Raw genomic sequence first — 26,327 nt, 5'->3', positions numbered from 1 at the left:
TCCTAGAACCTTCTCTGCTGGACCCCGTCTACCTCCCCAGCCGCACCTCCCAGCCACTCTCCCTTGTGGCTCCAAGCACTGTGGAGTTTTTGGTTTTTAATAAAACGTCATCTCGGCCTCTCGCGTGCTGCTCCCTCTTCCTGAGACACTCCTCCCCTTCACGTCCTTTTCTGGCTGCTCTCTAGTCATCACTGAGGTTTCAGCCTCGCTTCCTGTGACCCGAGGCCGCTCCCTGTCCCGCCAGCACCCTCTACCTCCACCGTCACCGCAGACGTCACCCTTCTGTTGCTCTGTCCTCCTCGAGTTCCCTGACGCTCAGGAAGGCGAGGGCCGTGTGTCTGGCCCATTCCCCACTATATAGACACAGAATATCCTCGGAAAGCGTGGTTTCCCCTTGCTTTGCTGGAATGTTCTGCCGTCTACTTCTCAACAGCTAATGATGCTATGACCAGAGAGCTTTCTGCAAAAGAAATGCTGTTGAAACTGGCTTGAGAACTAGAGCAACTCAGTATGCTGTTGGTCACAGGCACTTTATCTCCAACTTCTGTGCACCCTTCAAAACTCAGTTCTGACATCACCACTTCCAGGACGTCCTCTGAGTTGTCACCAACTCCTTCAGGCTTCGCCTAAGGACCCTCTGTTGGGCCCCCAGGGCACCCGTGTACACCTGTATCTTAGCACCGACCATACCGTGCTTATGAAATTCTCAGTAAGTATTTCTTGAATTCAGGGGAATTGGATACAAGAGGCAGGTGACGGATGTGTGACCTTTGCCTGAACCCATTCCTCCAGCGCTTCAGCTGATTTACGGCTGGCTTTTTTTCGAAAGCAGTATGGTTGCCTCAAATCAAGACAAGCATTACATAGTGTCCCCACAGTTACCTGCCGACCGGGGTGCTTCACATGCGCGCGCGTGTGCGCGCACACACACACACACACACACACACACACGGGTGGCTTCTCCAGGCATCTCAGTGAGATGGTTCCTAAGGTAAACAGCGCTAACATGCCAGGAGCCTCACACACATTCACTCACTTAACCCCCCAGAACACCACCGCCCTTGAGGAAGCAGAACCCTGACAATCATTCCCATTTTGCACATAAAGGAAACCGAGGCACAGAGAGGTCAGTAGCACAACCCGGGTCACACAGCCACTCAAGGGCCGAGTCAGGTGGAAACCACAAGGACCTGGCTTGGAGCCCCAGCTCCAAACCACCACCACCCCCACCGCCTCCCCGCAGCCCCGTCGTGGTGCCTGTGCAGGACTTGTCAGCTCCTGATTTTAGTAAGCTCACCCAGTCACCTGGGGAAAGGGAGGGACACAGTATCATTTTCTGACGCAAGAACAACAAAATGCTATTTTGAGAAACACAAACTCAATTTGAAAGGTGTTATGGAACAAACTGCGTCCCCCCCTGAAATTTGTATATTGAAGCCCAGCCCCCAACGTGACTGCATTTCCAGATGGGGCCTGAACGAGGTGACCAAGGGTAAATGAGGACGTGGGGGTGGGGCCCTGATCTGCTGGGACCGTGGCCTCGTGAGAAGAGGAGGAGACTCCAGAGACGTGTGTCTCTCTCTCTGCTCACTCAGAGGCCGGAACCAGAGGATGGCCGTCCAGAAGCCAGGAAGGGAGTCCTCACCAGAAGCCAACCCTGCCAGCCCTCTGACCCTGGACTTCCAGCTCCAGAACCGCGGGAGGATAAAGGTCTGCGGTTTCAGTCGCCCCGTCTGCAGTGTCTCCCGGTGGCAGCCCCGGTAGACTAATAAAAAGTCAGTGTGCAAGTCAGTCTCGTATTTGCAACCGTCACAAGGACAAGCTGAGGACTGAGTAACACACAGCGAGGAAGTTAGAAGCAGCAGGAGCTGGCAGGGCCAGATCCTCCTGTCAGGGAGCCTCCGTTCTGGGTACATCAACGTCTCGTCAGCAACGACAGGTGTCCGCCAAGCACCTGCCGTCTCTGCCCCCAAGGCGCCTATGGCCCAGCCAGGAAGCCCGGCGTGGAAACGTGCGAGACGGCGAGAAAACAGATGTGTAAAGCGTGGCGCGGACTCAAGTGCCACGAGGGCCTGGAGGGGGACGGCTCACGCCGGCGACAGTGTGCGGAGGGCTTAGGGTTCGTGTGCCTCGTAGAGGAAGAACAGGCAGCAAACACACAGCCGTCGGGAGTGAGAGGTTTGCACCAGGGCGATGGTGCCGGCAAAGGCCAAGGGGCCTAAAAGTGACGGGCATATTCGACCCCCGACAGCTGAGGCTGGTTCCTCAGAATGTGGGGATGAGTAGGGGCGCCCAGGCGTGGGGACACACAGATGCAGGGCGCACAGGCGTGGGGACACACAGATGCAGGGCGCCCAGGCGTGGGGACACACAGATGCAGGGGCGCCCAGGCGTGGGGACACACAGGTGCAGGGCGCACAGGCGTGGGGACACACAGGTGCAGGGCGCACAGGCGTGGGGACACACAGGTGCAGGGGCGCCCAGGCGTGGGGACACACAGGTGCAGGGCGCACAGGCGTGGGGACACACAGGTGCAGGGCGCACAGGCGTGGGGACACACAGGTGCAGGGCGCACAGGCGTGGGGACACACAGATGCAGGGGCGCCCAGGCGTGGGGACACACAGATGCAGGGGCGCCCAGGTGTGGGGCTAAAGTGGAAAGGAAGTGTGCAATTGTGAAAAACCTCAACACCGGTTTTCAGAGGTTTGAAATTCTTACATTTTACAGTAAAAACAGTTACTTTTATCATCTGTTTTGCTTTTAGGTGATCAGGTAAAAAGGAAGTTTCATGGTACTCTTTGCAGATGCTCTCATATTGCCCACGTGGGCCGTTCTAATTCTCCGTAAATGAAGCGCTAAGGGGGACACAACCATCATTGTATTTCCCTCCTCGCACTGGCTTTTCAGAACTCGCGGCAACTTCTCGTGTGTTTTAGAACCCAGATCAGAAGAGTACAGCCTGCAGATTTGATAAAGATAACTTTAGGAAAACTGGCAGAATTACTATAATTTCGGGGCTTCGTACTAACTTCTTTTCCCCAAATTCAGTGCTTCTTGGGTTCCCTCCTTAAAAAAGTCTGCTGTGGGCATAAAGCAAGCAAACAGGACCACAAACCAGGCCAGCGGTGGCTCTGGCGTTCAGCTCTGGGATGACAGACGGTTGAGCAAGGGCCGGGCTGGCGGCCCCGACCCCGGTCCTTACACACCTGACCCCGGGGGCTCCTTCTCCCTCTGCTCCATTTCAAGGGGAAATTGTTTGTTTGTTTGTTTGCTTTATTGAGGTACAGTCAGTTACAACGTGTCGGTTTCTGGTGTACAGCACAGCGTCCCAGGCATCCATATATATAACATGTATTCCTTTTCATATTCTTTTTCATTACAGGTTACTACAGGACATTGAACATAGTTTCCTGCGCTCTACAGGAGAAATTTGTCTTTTATCTGTTTTATATATAATCATTAATATTTGCAAATCTTGAATTCCTAGTTTATCCCGTCCCACACTCTTTCTCCCTGGAAATTTTTTAAAAATTATTTTCTGTATTGATGTTGTAAAGATGTCTTTCCCACTTCTAAGGCTGTCAGCTACAAAGGAGAGTTTAGCATCCCAGGAAATGCACCTCCAGTGGGAAGTGCCCCCCTCCTCATGTTACCAGCTGCCTGGTACCCACAGTGCACATGAGCAAAAGCCACGGAAGCCAGCCCTAGGGCCCCTCCCGACGCCGGCTGCTCCGGGGCCAGGGAGGAGCAGGAAGCACCTGAGGTTAAGTCCAGAGCCGGGAGACTCCAGCTCCATCTCCCACTCCTGACTTCATTTATCACACGACTTTCTTCTTCTGAGTAAAGACCTGGGGGTTGGAAAAGGCTCTATTCCCTTAAACAAACTCTTCAGTGTCACCGTGGTGTCCTTACAGATAACAATGACAGAAATGATCGTACCTACAGTGGAGGATTTGCAGGCAACCTTGCAGTAACTCCACATTCCCCCAGGGGTCTGTGGGACAACAGGTTGGTGATGACATCTAAAAAAATGGATGGACAGCAAAGACTCCAGGCAGTCCTCCGTAGATCCTGCTTCCCTCTGCAGAGCCTGCCGAGGGACTGATGGCAGGGAGCTTGGGGCTGCGTGTCCTGGTGAGAACTGGAGCGCAGCTACTCCAGGTGGCTGGCTAGAAGCACGGCGGCTCTCAGAAGAGCCTTGGCTGAGCGTGTGTGTCCGTGTTCAACTTGTAAGATATTCTGGAAAATAATTCTGAACCATGAAGCACACCCTCCCTTCCTTTCTCCGTCGTCACAGACACGGCTCCTTCTACCTATTAGCTTCGTTAATCAGCTAAAGTAACCTCCCATGCCTAGCCTACTGGAAGGCGTGGCCCACCGCTAACAGGCCGCTTTGAAAATCAAGCGCTGAAGCAGCGATGCAGGACGTGCGCGCCTGTGTGCTGGGAAAGTCACAGGTGGGATTCCGCAGGGTTCAGCCCTGACGTTCAAACCAATCGCTTTACAAGCAAGGGCAATATTTCGCCATGCTACTGGTAAAGGCACTGATTTTTTTTTTAAATTGTTCCTTTGGTGGCCGAGAAAGCGAGTTTCCAGAGGCGCCCAGTCTGCACGGAGAGCCCCAGTCGGCGCCCGGGCCTCGCCCGCGCCCAGCGGCCCGCACGGAGCCGCCCCGGGGCCGCCCCGCGAGACACCACCTTCTGTGCAAAGTCGCAGAGGTGCGCCATGGGCTGCGCCCTGCCTTCCTGAGTCACAGGCGGGAAAGGCATGAAGGCCGGGGGGAGGGGTTTTGTCGTATGCGAGGGCGGTCACCCAGAAACTCAGCCTCTCAAGGCCCCTCACTTTCCCAGATGACGGGTCGGGCAACTGGAACCTCAACGACGTGATTCTGCATCTGAGAGATGGAAACTCTCATCGCCTTTAGGAAGAACGGCCCTGACACCCTGACCTGCATGCCAAGCAGCCGTGTGTCAACCTCCCTTTAAAGAAAGATTTCTGCTAAACGTTTCCTTTGCTTTTCTTAATTTACATCCATTATTACAAAAGAGAAAAGCAAAAGAGGCAGCTGTCCCTGAAGAAATAAGATACTCAGGTAGGCCAGCAATGCCGTGAACTCCATTTTCAATTCCGTGATTGGGCGGGGGAGCGCGGTGCATCCACGGTGATTTTAAAATGCAAATCTGAGCACAGCTCATCTTCCCCAAATTGAACACGCGTAGCAGAGATCTATCCCTCGTGATCACATGAAAAATTAAATAAAGGGATGGTAGTGAAGTCATATAATAAGTCATATAATGTTACGTGAAAGTTGTGATAAATTAAAGATACTCGTTGTAATCTCAAAAGCAACCACCAACACACACACACACACACACACACACACACACACACACACACACACACACACAATGAGGTACAGGTAAAATCAACAGAAGAGATAAAATGGAATACCTAAAAATACTCAATTTACCCAGAAGAAGGCAGGAAAGGATGAGGAACAGACCGAAGAACCGTTGGGTGGGAGGGTGTAGCCCAGTGGTAGAGCGCGTGCCTAGCGTGCACCAGGTCCAATCCCCCACAACTTTGTTAAAAAATAAATAAAAATAAACCGAATTTCCTTCCCCCACCCCACTGGGACTGAGACAAAACAAAGATGGTAGATATGAATCCAGCCACATCAAAGCTCCATTTAAAGTGATGGAAGGAAATCTGTGGATTGTAAACTGACTATACTTCAATTAAAAAAAAAGTAGAAAAAAAAATTGTGGAGAAGGTATAAACAACACTGACACTGCCCACCATTGCACAGTTTTTATTGGAAACAGACTATGTTCATGTACTTTAATGTGTGTTTGTCTCGGTTTCACACGTGGTAAGTGGTGTTTGGCCCCACCAGCAAAGCCCCTCTTTGGAGACCGATGCACTGGGGCCGCCGCCCTGCAGGTGCCCATGCATTTGCCTGATGGCTGCTGCCTCCACGGGGTGCCGGCCGCTCTGAGATGAGCACCGAACACAGCAAATGGCACATTGTGCTCATAACGCATTTTGTCCCCATACTAACCGCTATCTGGGGTCTGAGACTCTGACTTGCTGTCTAAAAATAGCAAAATTCAATAAAGAAAGGTTAGGACGTTAGTCACACACACATATCTCCTTAAGTCTGACATCAGAAAACGTTGACATGGTGTCTGCACAACCAGAGATTTAACAGAGTTTCTAGGTCTCCTGAACACAATCACACAGCAACATTTTTATGGCAAAGCAGACGGAATTCCTGCAATAAATACTTCCCAGTCCCACACAGGCAGGAGTCTTTAAGAATTTCTGCTTTAATTACAAAGTCGATGAGTTACGGTTGACACTCCCGGACTCCCCCATCCCAGCCTCCAGCACCGGGTGCCACCACTGCATACACAAGTGACTGCCCTCCCAGCTCCTTCCCGTCTGGAAGGGACAGGCGACGTCCAAATTGGATTGTGCAAATGAACGTCCTTAAAGTGCACATTTTTGTAGAGGGGGGCCTTTGGCTAGAAAGGTTCTAGCTGACAAGTTATTTAACCCTGATTAAATAAGAGATCTTTTCTTAATCATTCAGCGATCTCACAATGGATTTCCTTCTAAGGGTTGTGACAAGATGTGGGCCATACTGAGCATCGACCAGAACCACAGGTTTGAAAATAAACAGGATTTCAGGGTGATGATTTAGCACAAGGGTGCTCTCCCCCACCACACCCCCTCATCTAGCCCTCTGACCCAAGCTACCACCGTCTTGCACCTGGATTCTCGTGATAATCCCCTAGCAGATTCCTATACACTCCCACCTCAGGACCTTTGCACAGGCTCTTGCCCAGATACCCACGGGGCTCACGCCCTCCCCACTTCAAGTTTTTATTTTAATGTCTCCCACTCAGAGGTCTACCCTAAAACTTTCTTAAAATTGCAAACCAGCCCTCCACTCAAGGACCCCAAACCTTCTTACCCTGATCTGTTTTCCTTTCCACACAGTGGTTATCACCTACTGATGGCCGAGAATGCTACTATCTACCCTCTTACATAATTTTGCATAAATGCAGAATTTATTTACATCTGTACCTTGTTTTCTGTGCTCCTTCACTAGATGGTAAGACCCACAAGAACAAAGATTTTCATCTATGTTGCTTCCAGTGCCTAAAATGTGCTCATATTCAATAAATATGCATTGAGTTTCTGAACGAATAAGCAAGAGGGTGTATTTTCACCAGGGCTCAGGCATAAAGAACACTAAGCACCAGGATGAGTTTAGACTTGATCCTGAGGGCAAGAAAAATGATGGAAAAGGTGGGTTAAAATAACCTCCAACAGGGAAAAGCTCACGACACTGGATTTGGCAACAATTTCTGACTATGACACCAGATGCACCGGCAACAAATGAAAAAATAGGTGAATCAGACAAAAGCAAAACTTAACACCTGTGCATCAAAGGACGCTGTCAACAGAATGAAAAGGCAACCCGTGGAATGGAAGGAAATACTTACAAAACAGACCTCTGACAATGGATTGATACCCAGAATATATAAAGAACTCCTACAACTCATCAGTAATAAGAAAAAACCAATTTAAAAATGGGCAAAGAACTTGAACGGCCATTTCTCCAAAGAAAATACATCAATAGCCAACAAGCACATGAAAAAACGCTCAACACCACTAACCATTAGGGAAATGCAAATCCAAACCCAAATAAGATACCACCGCACACCCATTAGGACGGCTACTATTTAAGAACAAAACAAAGCAGAGAACAGCCAGTGTTGGCACAGATGTGGAGAAACCGGAACCTCTGTGCGCTGCTGGCAGGAACGTAAAACGGCGCAGGCACTGGGAGAACAGCATGGTGTTTCCTCAAAACCTTACACACAGGATGACCTCACCACCCAGAAAGCCCACTCCCGGGCACTGACTCAGAGGAACGGAAAGCAGGGACTCGAGCAGACGTTTGCACACCACGTTCATAGTGGCCTTATTCACAGCGGCCAAGAGGTACAGACAACCCCGGGTCTGTTAACAGACGCAGGAACAAACCAGCTGTGGTCTGTACGCACCACAGAACGTTGTGCGGCCCTAAAGGGAATGAAATTTGGACACAGTGCTCCACCATGGGTGAACCCTGAAGACATTATTCTAAGCAAATAAGCCATCGCAAAGGACAAACACGGTACCACTGTGCTGTGTGAAGTCCCTGGAGTGCTCAGATTCACAGAGACAGGGAGCAGAAGGTGGTTGGGGCTGGGGGAGGGGGAGGGGTTGTTTACTGGCCACAGAGTTTTAGTTGGGAAGATGGAGAAAGTTCTCTGGGGGATGATGGCTGGTCACACGATAGTGTGAACGCATTTAGTGCCGCTGACCCCACACTAAAACACGGTCAGAGCGGGGGAGGGTCTAGCTCAGCGGTGGAGCACGGGCCCAGCATGCACGAGGTCCTGGGTCCCATCCCCAGCACCTCCACTAAAGTTTGACAAAGGAAAGAAAGACCCAGGTGGGTAGAACAAGAAGCCATCTTAACCCACCATCCCTCAAAACCTGGGTCTGGGATGGGGTCCTCAGAGAGCCCAGGGTTCTATCCGACTCCAGCAGCCACTCCCCCAAAGCCAGCAGAAGGGGTAGGAGCTGGCGGGCTGGCCACGTCCTGACACCACTTCCAGTTTTCTGCATGTGGTCTTGGAAGCTTATGCGCCAGGTCACTTAGGTCTGCACACCCTGGACTGTGAAGTCACCCTTCTCTCCTCAGGGCCTCCTCTCCAGCCTGGCCGTGCCGTTGACACCCCCTTACAGTTCTGTGCCTCTTGGAGCCTGGGGTCCCCCCATCAGAGGACCCCAGAGCAGAATCCCACGTCCTCTCACCCAGACTGGGCTCCCTCACCTCCCCGCCGGCCTTGAACCCTTCCTTCCCTCAGTTAGGGATTCGTCGTGGCACCTGGCAAGGGCTCCACTGATGCGCGTGACCTCCCTCTAAAGCCGGAAGCCTGGGTCACACGTGCAGGTGCCTCGGGGGAGCCCCCAAGGTTGGGAAGACACACCAGAGCCCAGCCTCTTTGTGGATGTGGAGGAACTCAGATCCTTCCTGGGTCCCACTGGAAACCGTCAGGGCTGCCTGGGGCACCCTTGAGTTCTGTTAGGAAGGTCTGGGGTCCTCCCTGCCCTCCCCCACAGCCAGATGAACGCACTGTGGAGGGGGAGGTCAGCACTGGGGCCTCCTCGCTGGCCTCTCAGAACCCCAACTCCAGCACCCCACCCTACCACTCCGGCAGCTATCCTGGCCCCATCCGGGTAATGGCCACGCTTTCCTCTCCAGCAACATTCTGTTGATACCAAACAGCGCTGTGGCCCAACCAGATTGTAAAAAAAAATTTTTTAACCCAAGGGAAAGATTTGTAGTCCCTAAACATGTTTGCTTCCGTCTGCTAGGAACACAGGCAGAGCCAGAGCCCCCACCCCAGCAACGCCGACAGGAGCAAACGCTGCTCCTGGGCTATTCTCCTGTTACTGGATTTCACCCTGAAACGAAGTATTTATTCAGGTTATAAACCCTTAAAAAAAATCCCTACTGGAAATGCTAACAGCTCGTTAACTATGATGAGCGCTTCGCACAGGACGCGTTCCCGCAGAGGGACGGCGCCTGCGTTCACGCGGGAGGGGCTCGGGGCCAGCACCTCACGTCCGGACCCACCCGCTCCCGGCTCCCAGATCGGGCCTGGCAAGCCCACCTGCCCACACGACCCACCTGGACCTGGAGAGGGTGCAACGCCCCTGGGCGACGGCCGACAGGAGGGCCGGCAGCAGGGCCTGTGGTCCCCGCACACTGCTCGCCGCCGAGCGGACTTCTGGAGACGGTTTTCCTGCAGGAAACTACTTAACCAGCGGGGCAGGATTCTCAAAGGAGAAGCACGGTCGGCTGTTCAAAGGATGCCAGTCTAAAAATGAAAAAAACAAAGCAAAAAAAATTTTTTAAGATGCCAGCTTGCGGACATAGGGGAACCTGCTAAAAGCCATAAAAAAGACAAGGCAGTCTTGCAGACCGTGGGTTCACTTCAGTTCCAGAAGTTCAAAGCCACTATTTAAGGGAACTGTTAACTGCTAGCATTCTCCCAGAGGGATCCCCGGTGTGGCTTTCAAGAGCAAGCTCACTGAGGGGCTGGCCGGCCCGCCCCCACGATCACGCAGGGGAGTACGCTAGACCGCGTGCCTCCACGTCGCGTCTGGGAGTCCCCGTTCCAGCAGCGCTGACCTCACCTGGGGGGGCCTGACCCCGACCCTTCCTGAACGTTAGTTACCATGTCTCTGGGGATCTGGCCAACCACAGTCACCTCGGGTTACGACCACAGTCACCCTTAGATTACGACCACTCTCACCCTCAGATCATGACCACGATCACCCTCAGAGAGTGATCACGGTCACCCTGGGTTATGACCACAAGCACCTCGGATTATGCTCAGGGGAAAAGCTGATCCCAAAGCCTAGACCTGTGGTGCCACGTGTCCGCTCTACCACAGCTGCCCCTTTCATAGCTACTTGCGGGGAAAGTCATCACTTGAACTTTAACCTTGGGTGCAGACTGCAGAGTTCATCAGACGCCTCAATTCATGGACTGGTCCATACAGCTGCCCGCCTCCCCACCCACCCAGAGCAGCCAGCGAAGGTGCTGAACGTTTACTTGGTTTGTTTGGATATTGGCATATTGCTGTTTACGTCCAAATACTTCTCTTTTTGTTCAGAACCCCCTTACGCAGTATCTCCTCATGTTACAACCCAGTCCTCGTTCATTTGCTTTTCATTGTCTGCACACTCCAAGTGACATCAGAGCTAGGACCTCTGCGTTCTAATTTTTTATTAAACATGGAAATCATGGGGTTTTCTTCCTAGTCTTCGATGGTCTTTTTTCTTAGCTCCCTGCACCCCCAGCAGGTGATCGCTGCTAACACCACAGGCAGGGCTCCGTCACTCCACGTCTCCAGGTCATTCACTTCCTTAAACTAGTAGATACGTATAGACGTGTGTGAATGTGTGTTGTGTGTGTGTGAGTGTGTGAGTGTGTGTAGGGGTGTGTGAGTGTGTGTGGGGGGTGTGACTGTGTGTGTGGTCTGGCTTAATGAAACTGGATTCATTAGTCATATCTTTGCTGCTTGCTTTTCTCACTCAGGATTAGTTCATGGTCATCCTTCTAGGTCAGTGGATGCAGCTCTCATGCATTCATTTTCATCACTGCATAATATTCCTTGGTAGGACCGCTCGACTGTTCATTCAGCCATTCCCTTACCAAGGAGCATGCAGGCTGGGCTCAGTGTTTACCACCACAACAAAGCTGCGTAAGGACCTGTATACATGAACCCACACATGGTGGGGCTTATATTTCTGTAGGAGAAGGTCCTAGGAACCTGTGAGCATTTTTTCACTGATATAACGGTATTAGGTCATATACCACACTTTCTTCCTTACTTTCTTCACCATGCACTATCTCCATAAGATCTACCAATGTTATGATTTGCAGGCCTGATCTGTGGATTATACCTGGTACACAGCACTCCACAGTGAGCCCTGTTTCCCTGCACCTATCACCCTCTAGCTGATTTAACATCGTAGCAGCACAAGGCGTACAATTCTTTTAAAATACCGAGGAATGGTTAAGGTGCTTAAAAATAGAATGCCAAATAGAAAAAAAAAAGAATATCAGCTTTTTCAGACTCTCAGCAAATTTGATTCTGGAAAATCGATATGACCCAGGGCCTGGAGAGAAAGTGGAGATGACAAGGGGCAGGGGAGCCTCATGTTTGTTGAGATCTGCTCTGTGCCAGCACTTTAGAAAAGTCTTACTTGGTACTCAACACAAAACTTAGATGTGTCATTTCGTCCACTGACCAGGCGAGGAGACCGAGGGCTCGAGAGGCTGATGAAGTGTGTCCCTCGTGCTGGGTGGTGGCGTGGCGGGGGCCACGGTACGGATGTGGTTCGAAGCCACATGTACCTGCTCCAGTGCCCCGGCCTCCCCTCTCCCCCTGCTGAGATTCAGCCCAGACTAACTTCTCATGTTTCGGAAAAGGACTCACAAGTGCCGTCAGGGGTGGTGGCGGGAGGCGCACAGAGCATCACAAGATTTTCAAACGACAGTTTCATCCAAGGAGCCTGAGAACACTGAAAACTAGCATCCTGGCCAACAAAAATGAATAGGTTTGCATTAATGTTCTAAGAAGCTTTGAAAGTCTACCAAATTTATAGAGCTTTTGTGGGAAGACGCCAGTGGTGACAGGAACAACACGATTAGGGGCTGAACTCGGAGTTTTCCTGGGTCAGGCAAGAAGCAGTCCTAATTCGCGAGGAGAGGACATGGAAGGGTGGTGACATGGGACGGAACTGCTGGACACGGAGCACAGGGGAAGCGTAAAGTGAATGTGCGGACGTGAGCAGAATCCTGCTGGGGTCCTAGGACCATCCCAGGGCTCCCGCCCAGCATGGGGCTCCCTCTTCCCAAGCATGTGGGTCTGAGCTGGCCATGTGCTGCGGTCCGCGTGTGTAAGAAACATAGACACCTCGGGTTGCAGTCCACCAGGATGCCCGGCCACGGACACAGGAAAGCCCTGAAGGAGAGGATGAAATGGTCACATGGCAGGCTGGGCAGGAGAGGAGGGCTAAGTGTTCGCATAATTTTCTCTCCTGGGATCCACAGTTGGAACAGAGGTGCTGAGATCACTGAGATTTTTAAGAGAACCGGGACCCAGCACCTGCTGGGCTCAGACCGCTGTGCTGAGACCCAGCCCAGAGATGCACGTGCCCAGACGCACAGGGCACTGCCAGCTCCCTCCACGCCACCAGACAGGCCACCCATCCAGCTCAGGTTCCTAAGGAGGAGGAGTTGGGGGGAGAGACAGGGGAGCCCTAAGGCTGCAGGGGCACAAGAAATGCAAACCCTCTGACAAACAGAGAACCTCCAACTTGAAGAGCTCGCAGCTCCGGGAAAGAGCAGGACAAGCTGTGCGAGGCGGGCGGACGCGAGCTGCTCAGCGAGCTGAACACGGAAGAGGCGGCGACCCTGACGCCCGGGCCTTGAAGGATGGGCAGGACCACCAGCCCTCCTGCCGGCCAGCGTTCGAGCCTGCTGGGGGCGCGCGCTGGCCCAGCAGCCTTGACTCCTCCCGGTCCTGATCACAGACGTCACACGTGTTGAAGGTGGTGCAGGGTTAGGAAAACCAGGCTCAAGGAGGTTAATTAGCTTGCACTCCGAGTCACAAGTCAGTGTCAGGACCGGAAGTGGAACCCAGGTCTTTTCCATTCCAGAAATTCTGGGTTGCCTGCGTTTCTCTACGTTCAGCAGTCTTCTGACTTTCCCACCAAAAAGGGGGGGGGGGGGGGCGCAAGGGGAGAGGGCTCAGAGAAAATGGCTTTATAAAGTCTCAGCAGCAGGAGGGTGCCTGGCATGGAGAACAAACTTACGGTTACCAGCGGGTGAAGAGGGTGGGAAGGGCTAAATTGGGAATTCGAACTTTGCACTCGGGGAGTGATGGAAATGTTAGCTCTCCTGATCGCGGTGGTGGTTTCATGGGTGTGTACGTCTATCAAAACTCATCAAATTACACATCTGAAATACGTGTAATTTACTGTGCAGGAATTATACCCCAATAAAGGTATTTTTAAAAAATTGTTTTAAGTTAAGAAAAAAAAAGGTGCGTGGAGTGTGGACGGCGGCCACCAGGGGGCGGTGGAGAAGAGCGGAGGCAGGACCCCGCTGGGACGGGGAGAGGCCGGCCTGGGGCGGGGGAGGAGGGAGGCTCAGGGAGGGAGCTTCTTTCTTGAAGGTCATGATAAGGTTGGTTTTCTTTTTCACATGACCTAAAATGAACCGTTTTGAAGTGAACAGTTCAGTGGCATTCAGCACAGGCACAGCGCTGCGAGCCACGCCCTCCGCCCGGTTCCACATTTTCATCACCCCCGGTAACACCCACGGCGGTCACGCAGCCACCCCGCCCTCCGCCGCGCCCCGTCTGCACGAGCCCCGCAGCGGCCGCAGGCGGCGCGGGCCTCTGGCGTCCGGCCTCTCCCCCTCGGCACGCCGTGCTCGAGCTCGTGCTGTAGCTCGAGGCGCCGGCTCCCTCCTTTTCGCAGCCGAGCGGAGATGAACGGTTTCTTTACCCAGCCGCCCGCTGGTGGGCGCCTGGGCGTCTCCGCCTTTTGGCCGCCAGGAACAGAGCAACTGTGGACATGGTGTAGCTCCCAGGAGCCCTGAGCTGATCGGTGCTGGACAAAGACAGGAGAGGGTCACGTTACGCCGGACACCAGAAACTGACCAACACTGCAAGCCGCCTAGACTGAAACTAAAGAAAAAACTAAGTAACTCCCAAATTTAAAGCAAACAAACAAAAAGGGTGAAGGAGGCCAAGTTACCACAAGGTACCGATACCTCGTGCCAGCAAGGAGTCTGGGCAGCGGACAGAGCTGAGCGCGTTTAGGAGCAGGACCCGCAGGCTGTGCTGTGCCGCGCGGCCCACGTGGCGGCGGGAGGCTGCGGCAGGAGGGGGGCAGGGCGCACCCAGGGGTCCGCCCGGCTCTGCCTTGGCGGAGAGGTGGTGATGGAGTCGTGCGGGGAGGGACAGCAAGGCCGAGGCTTAGAAGAGGAATTCAGGATCGAGTCTGAGGTACCACTGGCCGCTCAGCCAGACACACAGCAGGCACCCAGAAAGCCCCGTCCAGGGGAACGGCCGAGGCGGGACAGCCAAGGAGGAAACGGCGGGCGGAGTGGAGATGGGGGTGACGAGCTGGGGAGAGCCTCGGGGCGGCGGAGGCAGCTTCTGGACCACCGGCAGTGCCGTCTGCGCTTCCCGGAACGCCACCCCTGGCCTCCAAGCCTGGGCCTCTCAGCAGCTGGCTCAGGTGACATCGCTTTCAGGCAGACGTTTGCTGAGCCCCCACTGAGGAAGGTCCTTCACGGTGCCCGCCGCAGCCGTGACCACGCTGCGTCGCAGGTCTGCCGTCACCGGGAACCCTGCTGGCTGTGAGGTCAGGATGTCCGTTCTCTCTCCGTGCAGCACGCACAGGACAGTGCAAGTGGGGGCAAAGGAGAGAATAAAGGGCTGGAGGGTCTGGGACGCAGACGTTGCGGAGCCGTCAGGGGACGGGGGAGCCGGCAGACAGTAGTTCTGTGGGATCCAAGGCGGGGAAAGGCCAAGGAGGAGGAATAAGCCACGGAAAGTGCGCCGACAAAGCGAAGCAGAACAAGGAGGCAGCTCTGGGCTGGGAGCTGGGAGGCCTGGGGACTTCAGCAACGCCGAGCTCCGCGGGGTCCTGGCGTGGAGCACCGGGGTGGGGCCGGGAGACGCAGGGGCTGCGGACAGGGGAGGGGAGGGGACAGACAGGCTCTGTGGGAAGGTGAAGAGGAGCCAGCAGCGGGCGGAATGAGGAGAAAGGAATGTCTCTCCCTGAAGGCAAGGAATGTGTCGTGTGGCTGTGGAGCGGGAGGGCCCGGCAAGAGACGGGCCGGTTCGCAGCAGAGAGAGACAGAGAGTGAAGAGAACAAGCCTCACCTGGGCCGGGACGCGGAGGAGGGTGGCGGGAGAGGTACCACAGCTCAGCAAGGGCGCCCAGAGGTGGAGAGCCTCCTGCCCGTGACCTCGGGCTGAGATTCGCTTTGACCGGTGGGATGTGCAGACCTGACCACCCACCAGCCCCGCAGAGGCCTCAAGAGGCCCGGCGGGTCCCGTGTCCCTCCTGCCCTCTGCCCTCAGCCCCGAGCACAGAGGCCCAGAGAGCAGAGCCCTCGCCACCAGGGGCCTCAAAGGCAGGCGGTGACTCAGACCTGAACCAGGTCTGCGGTCTGGAGCCAAACCAGCAAGCCCAGGGCCTTGGAAGAGAAAGGAGGCCGTGTGAGCACTCGGGCTGCGGCTTGTCTGTCACCACGGTAACAAGCATACTGCGCGGCTGGAAGGAACGATGCTCTGGGAAGGGGCCATGCTCTGGGAAGGAGCCAGGGCCACGGCCTTCCCAGCGACGGGGAAACGGAGATGCAGGAGTGGATGACACACGTGTCTGTGGGAGGAAGGGAAACTGAGGACCTTCTCACCTGACGCTCTCACTTGCTCTGCCCAGCTCCATCCTGCAGAGGGTGAGGGGTGGGCAGACAACGCCGTGGGCTGGAGGGGGCAGGGGTGTGCAGGACGAGGGGTCAGGGATCCCTCTCCAGAGGCTTCAGACACAGAGCAGAAGGGAGAGGTGGGAGGAGGACGTCTACAGGTTCAAGACTAGCAGCAGGAGTTTCCAGGTCTCCTTTCTGCCGTGTCAGGGACACATCTCAGAGAGTGCGGCCAACGTCGTGGGGCCCCTGGACTTGGATTTGGGCACCACTGATGACAACAGGGAGGAGGAGCTGGCCAAGAACAGCAGCGCACCCCGACCCTCACTCTCCACACTCTGTGCCTCCTGCCCCGGGCCGCCTGCGTGTGCCTGCCGGGTCCCCAGCCCGCAAGGTTCTCGTGGGACCCATGTCCCCACATCCCAGCTCTCTCTCTGACCTTCACTGTAAGAGTTCAAGGCTCATCACGGGGCCGCTGAAGCTGCTGCTACAGCTCCTACAGTAGCAAATGCCCAGACATTCTAGAAACTCCAAAAATAGCTGGCTGCAACAATATTTTAGAAAAAAGAAGAACAAAAACAGAAAGGAAGAAAAAAAGCTTTCTTGTGCTATCTCTTTGGATATCTATCCAGAGGTTGTTTTCAGCGAGGGCAGCTTGACGGCCAAACCCGCAAAGCAGAGCGTCCTCTGCCAGAGGCCCAGCAGGGAGGCGGCTCAGAGCAGGCTCCAGGGCCAGGAGCCTGAGTGTGAAGCCAGCCCTGCCAAGACGGCGTGACTTTCGGCAAACTGCTTGATTGCACTGTGCCTCAGTTTTTTTTCTTATTTGTATGATGGGGACGTAACAGTGCCCACCTCATAGGATTTATGAGAATAAAATAGGTTAACTTATGTAACAGCTCCTTGAAATAACTGGGACAGGATAATCCCCCAAGACATCTTAACTCTGTCACTTAACTGTAACCTTCGACAAGTCACTCAGTTTCTCTGTGCCTCAATTTTCTCACCTGTGTAACATGGGTAATTCTAGAACCCGCTCCATAGGGCTGTTGTGACACATAAATGAGTTAATACATGTAAAATGCTCAGAACAGCGCCGGCACAGAGAAGGCCCCATAAAAGTCACTCCCTTCTTTCTGTCTATGGACAAGCCATGCGCTTATCAAAAGATATCCTTTCATTTTTTTTCCCAGTGATTCTCAGCCATATTGAACCTAACCTCTTGAATATTTTCAGTCCCCCCATACCATCTGAAATGTAACTCATGGGTTAAATAACCTACCTAAATACATAATTGCAGAAACATACAGAATGTTCCAATTGCGTCATAAAGGATTTATAACAAGATAAAATAGATTTCAACATTCGCACGCCTGAGCACCGCACGTCTGACAAGACGCGGTCAGCCAGGCGCTGCCCCACTTGACCCACGCAGTCTTTTAAGGCCACTCCTGGCTCCCCGGGCTCCAGCTGTCCCTGCATTGTTCAGGACCTAGGGAGTGACTCTTACGTTCTCCTTTAGAATCGGAACTTCTACCACCCGAAACACTCCGGAAGTGTCTGTTGCTGGTTCAGTAACCAGTAAAATGGGGGAAGGTTTGTGTTGTGCAAAATGAGAGACTCGATCAAAAATTATTTCTAGAGTCAACCGGTAAATGGCTCCCCTGTTTACTAAGGAAGGGGGAGGGATCGAGGTAGCTTGTGAATCAAGCAGAAGTTTGACATTTTCCAGGTGAAACAGGGGAAGAGCGATGATGTAGCCACAGGGCTGTGAGTGACAGTGGAACGTGGACGGCTCTCAGCACCACACTGGCACGTGGACACTCAGCACCTCCGGGCTCCCCTCCAGTCCTGTCCCTTCCGTGTCCAGGACACGCTGGCCAAACTCCAGGGGTGAGACACAGATGCAAATTCTGGAACACTTCCAACCCCAAATTCACGGAACAGGCAGAGAAGCTGGGAACTAGACCCTGCTATTCTAGAACCTGCTGTGCTGAGAGGGCCCCCTCCCCCACCCAGGGGCTCTTCTCTGCCTGGGATGCCCCCAGCCACTCGTTCCTCCAGGCAGGCAAGTCCCAGTCGACTCGGAACTCCAGTGGGTGACAACCACAGAGCTGGTTTCTTCCTCGTGTTATAGTGCTGTCACCCAGGGCCTGGCTTCATGGACTGTCTTCATCCAGAAACCTTAGAACAAACTTAGAGGCTTCGCTGCCGCCCCAGGTGTAACTCACCTGCTCTGTCGTGGGCTCATTCAACCACCATCTATCGTGTATGGCGCCCCCTAGTGTAAGGCAGCCGCCGTGCCGGGGCTGGGCCAGCGGTGAGACAGCACCCCTCACGCCCAGGGGCCAGCGGGAGTAAACGACACATGCAGGGACCAGGATGGTGCATAAATAAAGGATGATAACAGAGGCAAAACAGAATTGACTTAAGAAAAGCTGAACCTGTTTTCATGTAGAAGCCCAGAGGTGGCAGCCAAGGCCAGTGCGGCAGCGCACCTCCAGGAAGTCCTCACGACCTGGCTCCTCCGAACCCCCCGAGGCACGTCTAGGATGTGGCCTTCTCCCCATCCTCACGCTCCAGGATGGCAGCGGGAGGAGCAGGATGAAGGAAGGGACAGAGAAGGGGGAGGAGTGTCTTCAACAGATTTCTGTTGACATCCCACTGGCCAGAGTGAAATCACACACCCACACTTATACGGGAACACAGGGAGGGAAGGGGCGGGTCACTACATAAAAGTAAAATTCACTGGAAAACCGTTTGTCCATAAGACAGTCTCAAACCTTTGCAAATCCCTCCTTTTCTAGCTAAGAAGATTTGAGGAACAAAGCGGTCGCTCAGTTTCAGAGTGGCCAACTTCTAATTAGAAATACTAGCCTTTTCATTTCTCAATCCTTTATTTTGCTTAACAAAGTAAATATATGACTTTTATGTCATATACATTTAATAACGTAATTTTAATGAGATAATGGAACTGAAAACTTACTACTTTCCCAAGAGAGAAAGAAACTGGATAAGGTCCAAGTCCAGTTCCTAAATAAATAGAGCAAATGAATGAACTCAAACAATATACAAGAAATGAGGGGGCTGATTCTGACGGCAGAGTGCATGCACTAAACATGCTAGATATTTGATTGAAAACAACTTTACACCCCACTAATGTCAAGAATGTGATGTCAATGAGCTGTAATGGAACAGAATCTGAAAATAATATATGTTTGTACATGTATAACTGAAACTAACATTGTAAATCAACCACACTTCAACAAAAAATAAGAATTAAAAAAAAAAGAATGTGATTTCAAACATCAAGTGGACTTTTGGATTCCACCTAATTTCTGGGAAAAGGCATTTTAATTATTCGAAGCTTTGACATTATTTCGCCTAATTATTCTAAGCTTTCTCATTTAAGTTCTGCTGCAGCCACGTGTGCGTTTCCCAAGAAAAATGATCAACTTGCAACCCATTCTTCTCTGCCCCCCGTTCTTGGTGAGCCCTGATTGTGAAACAGTTCATCCACTTGAATCTACCTGCGTCTGAGCTGCACAGTGCAGGTGGGCAGGAGGAAGGCCTGTGGTGCCACCTGATGGGAGCCGGGTCAGCCCAGAGGACCGGGCTCAGGGTCGGAACCGGGGCAAAGTCCGCGCCTGAGGGGCTGTGTGTGTCTAGGGGCAGGGAGGGGCTTCTCTCCATCACTCAGAGGCACTATTTTTGTAGCAGAGCCCTTCTTTGTCCCTTTCTTGGCTTTAAACAGTGACCCTAGTCCCATTTGCATGAAGATCCTTCTGTACAAAGGCTTTGTTTATCCACTAAAGGTGCTTTGCGTGCTTAACAGCTGTTCTTTGATCGATGAAACCCGAGGCTAGACCAGTGGTAACAAGAGGCTCATCGGATGGTGGTACCAAGAAGCCTTCAACAGAGATGAAACAGAATCCCTGGTAGGCTGGCTTCAGCTGACCAGGGACCATTTTTTTCCCACCAGTGCCCCAAGCCCTAATTCTCTGTCTAGCGAAAACATCAGCCCTTTTGTACATTCATTAAAAACAATGTATTCATTATTATAAAAATGCTTTTAATTTTTTATTACTTAGTTAACAATAAACATGAATCACCAGCAATGAGGTAAGTGCTCTGGAGAAACAGTGTTCTCAGGGTAAAGGCGGTACCCAGGAACTTAGATACTTCTAAATTAGTCAATAAAAATCTCAGGTGTTTATAATTATTAATGTTCGCAATCAGAAAGCTGCGTCATGTGCCCCTGGCAAAAAGCTCTCATTCTCCTAGACCCTAAAAGCAGGTGCCAGAGGCACAATCACAGGAGCGCTCACTCCCCAGGTGTTCATCCCTCCCGTCACAGCGTAGGAAGAGCCCTGGTGCAGTAACAGTCTGTTTTAAAGATAAAAATAAAAAGAATGACAGTGTTGCAATCCTCCCCAGTGCAGCGAGGGACTAACCAGCCTCCGTTTTGTTTCATGAGATAAACATTATCATCTGACGAACAGAACGACTCCTTGCATTCTAAATAAATCCATCTCGGCTCTAACCCCTGACAACATACCCTGGTGCGCACACAATCCCAGACAGGGTTTGCCGGATTGTTACTGACGGCTGCGGGCCCCAGAGCCGCTGGGGGCCCTTCCATGCGGTCATCACTATCAGGAGCTCGTCCTGTTTTATTTTGTTTGTTTGTTTTGTTGTTGTTTTTGTTTGCGGGGAGGTGATTAGGTTTATTTACTTATTTATTTTAATGTAGGTGCTGGGGATTGAACCCAGGACCTCGTGCATGCTAAGCGTGTGCTCTGCCACCGAGCTGTACCGTCCCCCCTCATCCTGTTTTACTTTTTAATATTTCTGGGTTCTCTGCTCCAGTAGCCAGAGAGCGCCAACCGTAGACCTGGATTACTTCGATCAGGCACCGCTCGCTGTATTTGCAGCCGAGGGAGACGAGTGAGTCCTTCCCACTCGGACCATTTACTCCGAGTTTAGCTCCCTTTATTCACACAGAGCGCTTCACCTCCTGAGCAGGACAAGTCTGGGAGTAACTCAGCAGCAACTCCAAAGTTCCGACTCCCAAAAGCAAGTGACATTACAAGGGAATCATCCGAGGATCCCCTCAAAACAGGAGTCACGGATCCTCTGAACCCACTTTCACAGATGCCCACGTCGTTCTCAGTTAACCTCCCAGGCCTGTGGTTAAACCAATTCCGCAGCAAAGGAAAACACTCAGAAACTGTTTTAAAAAAAACACTGCATGTATTTTAAAAAATAAGTATGATCATCTTCAAAGCAACATTAGAAATGTAACATCTAACCACTAAGTGAGAACTGTTTGGTCAGAAGCACAGTGTAAGGCACCTGAACCACCGTCAGGTTTACGTGGAGGATGGAGAAGGAATGACATCAGTGGGCAGTGTCGCCACAGGCTGGGCCCCCAGGGTCCCAACTTCCTATTCAGGCTCCTGCCGCCATCACCTGCAAGCTGTTGCTCTTGGGCGAAAAACACCCTCCAAGCTGGGGAAACTGGCAGACAACTAACGCTGCTCAGTATTTAACTGCACTGACTCCTTTTCTGTGACAAATATCTATTGAATTTGATTACTAAGTGGGCGTGAAAGGTAGGACTTTCCAGAGCATCGGAGCCATCCAGACACCAACACGACAAATATTTGGCATCACCAAGTGGTCAGACACATAGAAATGAAAGTTCTTGTGTCCTCAAGAGACAAGCAGTAAAACTGACGGAAAGGAATGCTAAAGGCAGCAGGAAACATGAGTATACCGCCTTAAGGAAAGGGAGAGCCGAGCAGACTGAGGGGTCAAGTCTATACATAAAAGTAGCAACAATTAATAAACAGGAGCTAGTAAAATTAACAAAAGACCATTTAATATCAACAATTAACCTATAATTAATATCAATGATTAAAACCGAGATATCCTACTTCACAATCTTTAATATTGGCAGCTCAACTCCTGGTATAGATTAAATAATGACTTTTCTAACTTGGACTTTGCCATACTAAAAACAAAAACTTTAAGAATTAAATTATGCCAAAAGTGCCTTTTCTTCACTGGAAGAGCAACCCCGCCCCTTCAACTGGCCACTCCGCCTCAGCCCCTCAGCCTCTGGGACCCCAAGTCTGCAGACTTTTCTCTTTCACCTAACAGAAGAGCCATCAGTTGTTAGACACGCCACTGTCTTTTGTACCTCAAAGAAAAAAGAAGTATGGCCAAATCTAAGCCTTATTGAAATTTCAGAGATGAATATAGGAAATATACACATTTCCAGAATCAATGTCATTAATATGGTGTATCTTATACCTTATCTCCTTCTGAGCCCAAAGCTATCACCCTCTTCTGGGCCCTTTCCTAGCTCACCTGGACTCAGCGGACACCATCTAGCCAGCCCCCTGACCCTGCCCCCTCCAATCTGGTCTCTCTGCTCCACTGACAAGTTTTACAAGTCTGACGATATAACGTAAATCTGATCATTCTTGGCTTAAAGATCTAACTCCTTGTTGGGGGGGGGTCTTCTGAGACCCCCCAACAATCTGACTTCTGTCGTGTCCCCGCCTCTGCTTCTCCACCTTGTCCATTTTGTCTGGATTCGAAACCCTCACTGAACACCCTCCCCTAGGGACCAGTCCCCCAGTACATGTCCGCAGAGCACTCTGCACTCCGCCACACAGCCCTCTGTATACCTGGAATGACTGGCTTAATTATTAGTTTAATTTTGTGCGTTTCTGACTTGAGCTCTATGTTGACAGGGATTCATTTTAATCAGAACAGATCCTCCAGCATCTGGCACAGAATCTGGTACATGTACGGTGCTTTATGTTTGTTGACTGACCAAAACTCTTGGATGATGGCTACTGCAGTTCTAACAAACATTGCTTGGCAGTAACTAGTTTTGGTGCAAAATGTAACAGGTTTTCTAAGGTAGAGGTTCTCAAAGTGTGGTGCTAGGCACACAGTGAGCATTTAATAAATCTCAGGTGTGATGCTGCTGCTGCTCATGATGACAACCACAAAGGCAACATAAGGTAACAAATAAAACTTCATATCTATTCAACAGGATTCATGTTTTAAACATTCCATGCCTGAGGTCTCTGCAGTTTTCATCCAGACAAGTATCTAGAGTGACCTCTCATAACTATTAACCATTGATTTCAAAATCCCAGGACAGGGAAACAATCCTAGGGCCAGTTTAAAAGGCCAGTGATCACGAACTGATATTCATGGCAAATGCTGTCAGTGCAGTACATTTTCTCCTCAGTTATGAGGATAAAAAGGTATTATACACAAACGTAACAGAACATTTGCTGTGTTTTGAATTCTAAACCATAAAAAACATAAAAGACAAGCTACAGCAAAGAAATTACTTTTCTCATTGGCCAGCTCAAATGATACCTGGTCATGTGTAACCAGACAGGTATTCTCCAGGTAAACGTTCCCTGGATACACAGTGTAACCATGTCGCACCAGAGTCCCAGCTGGCCATGGTGTTCCTAGCTGATTACTTGGAATTTGCAATGAATTTTCCCACAGACATTAAATTCTCAGACATGGCCTTAGCAATTTTCATACCAATTGTGCTGTGGCATGCTATGACAGGCTGTGGGGTTAATGGGCGTCATGTGCTATGATACGACGTGACACACTGGATTAAACAGGCTTTACGAGCCCACTTTGGAAGACGGACACATTTTCTAACAAGGTTTCTATGAGGGGACAGGTTCCAGGGCCCAGGAAGCCCGGAGCGATGAGAAGCCAAGCGTGCCTCCATTGTCCCCCCACCAGCCTGCTCCTCACCCCGGGACGGCGGCGGCAGCCCGGACACCTGGCTCTCACCCGGGTGTGCCCTTCGGAACCGTGGTCCCCGCCGCAGCGCCAAGGCCGCCCCCGCCTCCCTACCTCCCACCTCGCACACGCCCAACAAAAACATTAATAAACCTGCTCCTGATTGACAAAACCCTCAGCAGACCTGGGAGCCTGCGCCCTCCCGCAGGCCCCTGCGCTCAGCACCCGGGCTCGGTCCTCCAGCGGCCGGCCCGGCCGGCCGGTCCCGGACCCCAGCGCGGCTGCCACGCCCGCTTCCCCCGCCCACCGCCGCAGCCTGGCCCAGGTTCCCCGTCCCAGGCCCCGCTCTCCATCCACGCCTCGGGGAGTCCGCGCGACCAAAGCCCCCTCGGACCCCACGGAGCTCCCCACACCCCTGCGGCGCCTCTCCTTCCCGCCCGGACCTCCAACACCGCCAGCCTCCCCTTCCCTCCGCCCGCAGACAGACCGCTACCCTCCGACCGACCGACCAGCTGCCCTGCCCACCGGGCCTGCACACGCCCCACACACCCACATCACACACACACCACACACGCATCACACACACACATATCACACATATCACACATATCACACACACCACACACATCACATTCACTACACAGCCTACACACACCCATCACACACACTCACCACACTCACTACACACTCACCACACCACACATACATCACACTCACCACACCCACATCACACACATATCACACTCATAACACACACACCAAACATACACATCACACCACACACATCACCCTCACCACACACTCACTACACACCCTACACGCACTCACACTCCACACACCACACATACCACACACATCACACACAAGCCACACGCATATCACACTTCACACCCATCACACTCACCACACCACCGCTCACCACTCCCACATTCACACTCATCACACACCCACATCACTCACACTCCACACACACACACACACACACACACACACACACACACGCACGCGCACACACACACACACACACACACACACACACACACACACACACACACACACGGCAGCCGGCTCCCAGCACACTCCGAGGGGAGCGTGAGAGCGGGGAGCCAGTGCCCCGCGGCCCTCGGTGCACAGGCGGGGCCGTGGCAGGGCCGTGTCTGCGTCCATCCGGGGAAAGGGGACGCGGTGTCAGCCCCGCGCGGGGGAGTGCGGGGCGGCCGGTGCGCTCCTCGGAGAGGACGGGCCGGGCCTCTGCCCTCGCCCCGCGCCGCGCCCGCCCGCGGGAGGGGCCCCGGCGTCGCCCCGTCACTCTCCTCACTGCCCGCGACCCGTTCCGTTCCCGCAAAGAAACCGGGCTGCCGCGACGAGACAGCCGGGCTCCCCGGTCAGCGGCTTAACGGGTCAGCGGGCGGAGCTCAGCCTGGACCCCCCGCCCACCGGCGCCCGACCCTCCTCCGCCTCCCGCCCGCGCGGCCGTGGAACGCGCTCCGGGGCGACACGGCGGCGGCTCGAGGAGCGGGCCCCGCCCCCACGAGCCCCGCCCCCGAGGGGCGGCCCCGCCCCGATTCGGCGCCCCGGAGCTGCGCGCGCACCCGGGCCGAGCCGAGCCGCGCCGCGCCGCCACGCGCTCGCTCGGAGCCCGGCTCGCAGGCCCCGACGGCCACACAGCCCGGAGCCGAGCCCACGGCCGCCACCTCCCGGGCCCCGCACGTGGGGGGGGTGGGAGTCCTCAGAAGGAGAGAGTGGGACGGCTGTGGTCGGGGTCGCCCTCCTCTCGGAGTCGCGGGCCACCCTCCTTCTGACCCCCGGGGGTCGGCGCCGCCCGTGGTTTTCTGTGAGACGCCGAAGCGCTCACAGCGCGGGGCGCCCCCTTCCCCAGCACTTTCCCGAGGCCTTGTTCACGCCGGACTGAGGCCGCGCGAGCGCCGGAGACACGACGCGAGCCCACGCGAGGCCCGGCCCGGGGAGCGCACGGGTACCTGGGCTCGCGTTCGCCGGCGGCCCGTGGACGTCCTGGGTGGTTTCCTCCGCGGGCGCGCTGCCACCGCATCTCCCTGCGGGCAAAGCCGCTTCAGCCACCGGGGGTTAAGACTACTCGTGTTCGACGGCATCCCGCCCGCCCCGCGCGCTCCCGCCCGCCCCGCGCGCTGCCGCCAGCCCCGCGGGGAGCGCGCCCGGAGCGCAGAGCCAGGCCGGGCGCGCGGGCGGCGGGGCTGCCCCTGGGGAGCGAGCTCCTGCAAATGGGAAACCGAAAATGAGCCCGCGCGTTTCCGAGCTTCTGCGGCCCGCAGAGCGCCGTGGGGCACCGGGCCCGTCGGCATTGCTGTCTTCGTGTGATTTTTATTTACACCCTCAAAGAATTACTGTCCTGATCATGTGACCTGTTACAAAGGTTATGCTTGCTCCGGAGGAAGTGCAAGTCGGGGCTTCCCGCCTCCGGTGCTC

General features: G+C 53.4%; 1 long non-coding RNA gene across 1 annotated transcript in view; it reads right to left on the bottom strand.

Moving 5' to 3' along the window:
* LOC123617219 (uncharacterized) overlaps positions 1-26,327 on the bottom strand; it is an 81,657-nt gene extending 55,330 nt beyond the window's left edge. Inside the window, exons 1-2 of the long non-coding RNA XR_012501768.1 lie at positions 25,862-26,327; positions 9,759-9,948 (exon numbers count right to left, since the gene is read on the bottom strand). This is a non-coding gene — a long non-coding RNA (uncharacterized LOC123617219). The remainder of the gene's footprint in view (positions 1-9,758; positions 9,949-25,861) is intronic.

This window comes from Camelus bactrianus, chromosome 23 (assembly GCF_048773025.1).
Source record: "Camelus bactrianus isolate YW-2024 breed Bactrian camel chromosome 23, ASM4877302v1, whole genome shotgun sequence".
Classification (NCBI taxonomy): domain Eukaryota; kingdom Metazoa; phylum Chordata; class Mammalia; order Artiodactyla; family Camelidae; genus Camelus; species Camelus bactrianus.
This window is presented reverse-complemented; position numbering and strand designations above follow the sequence as displayed.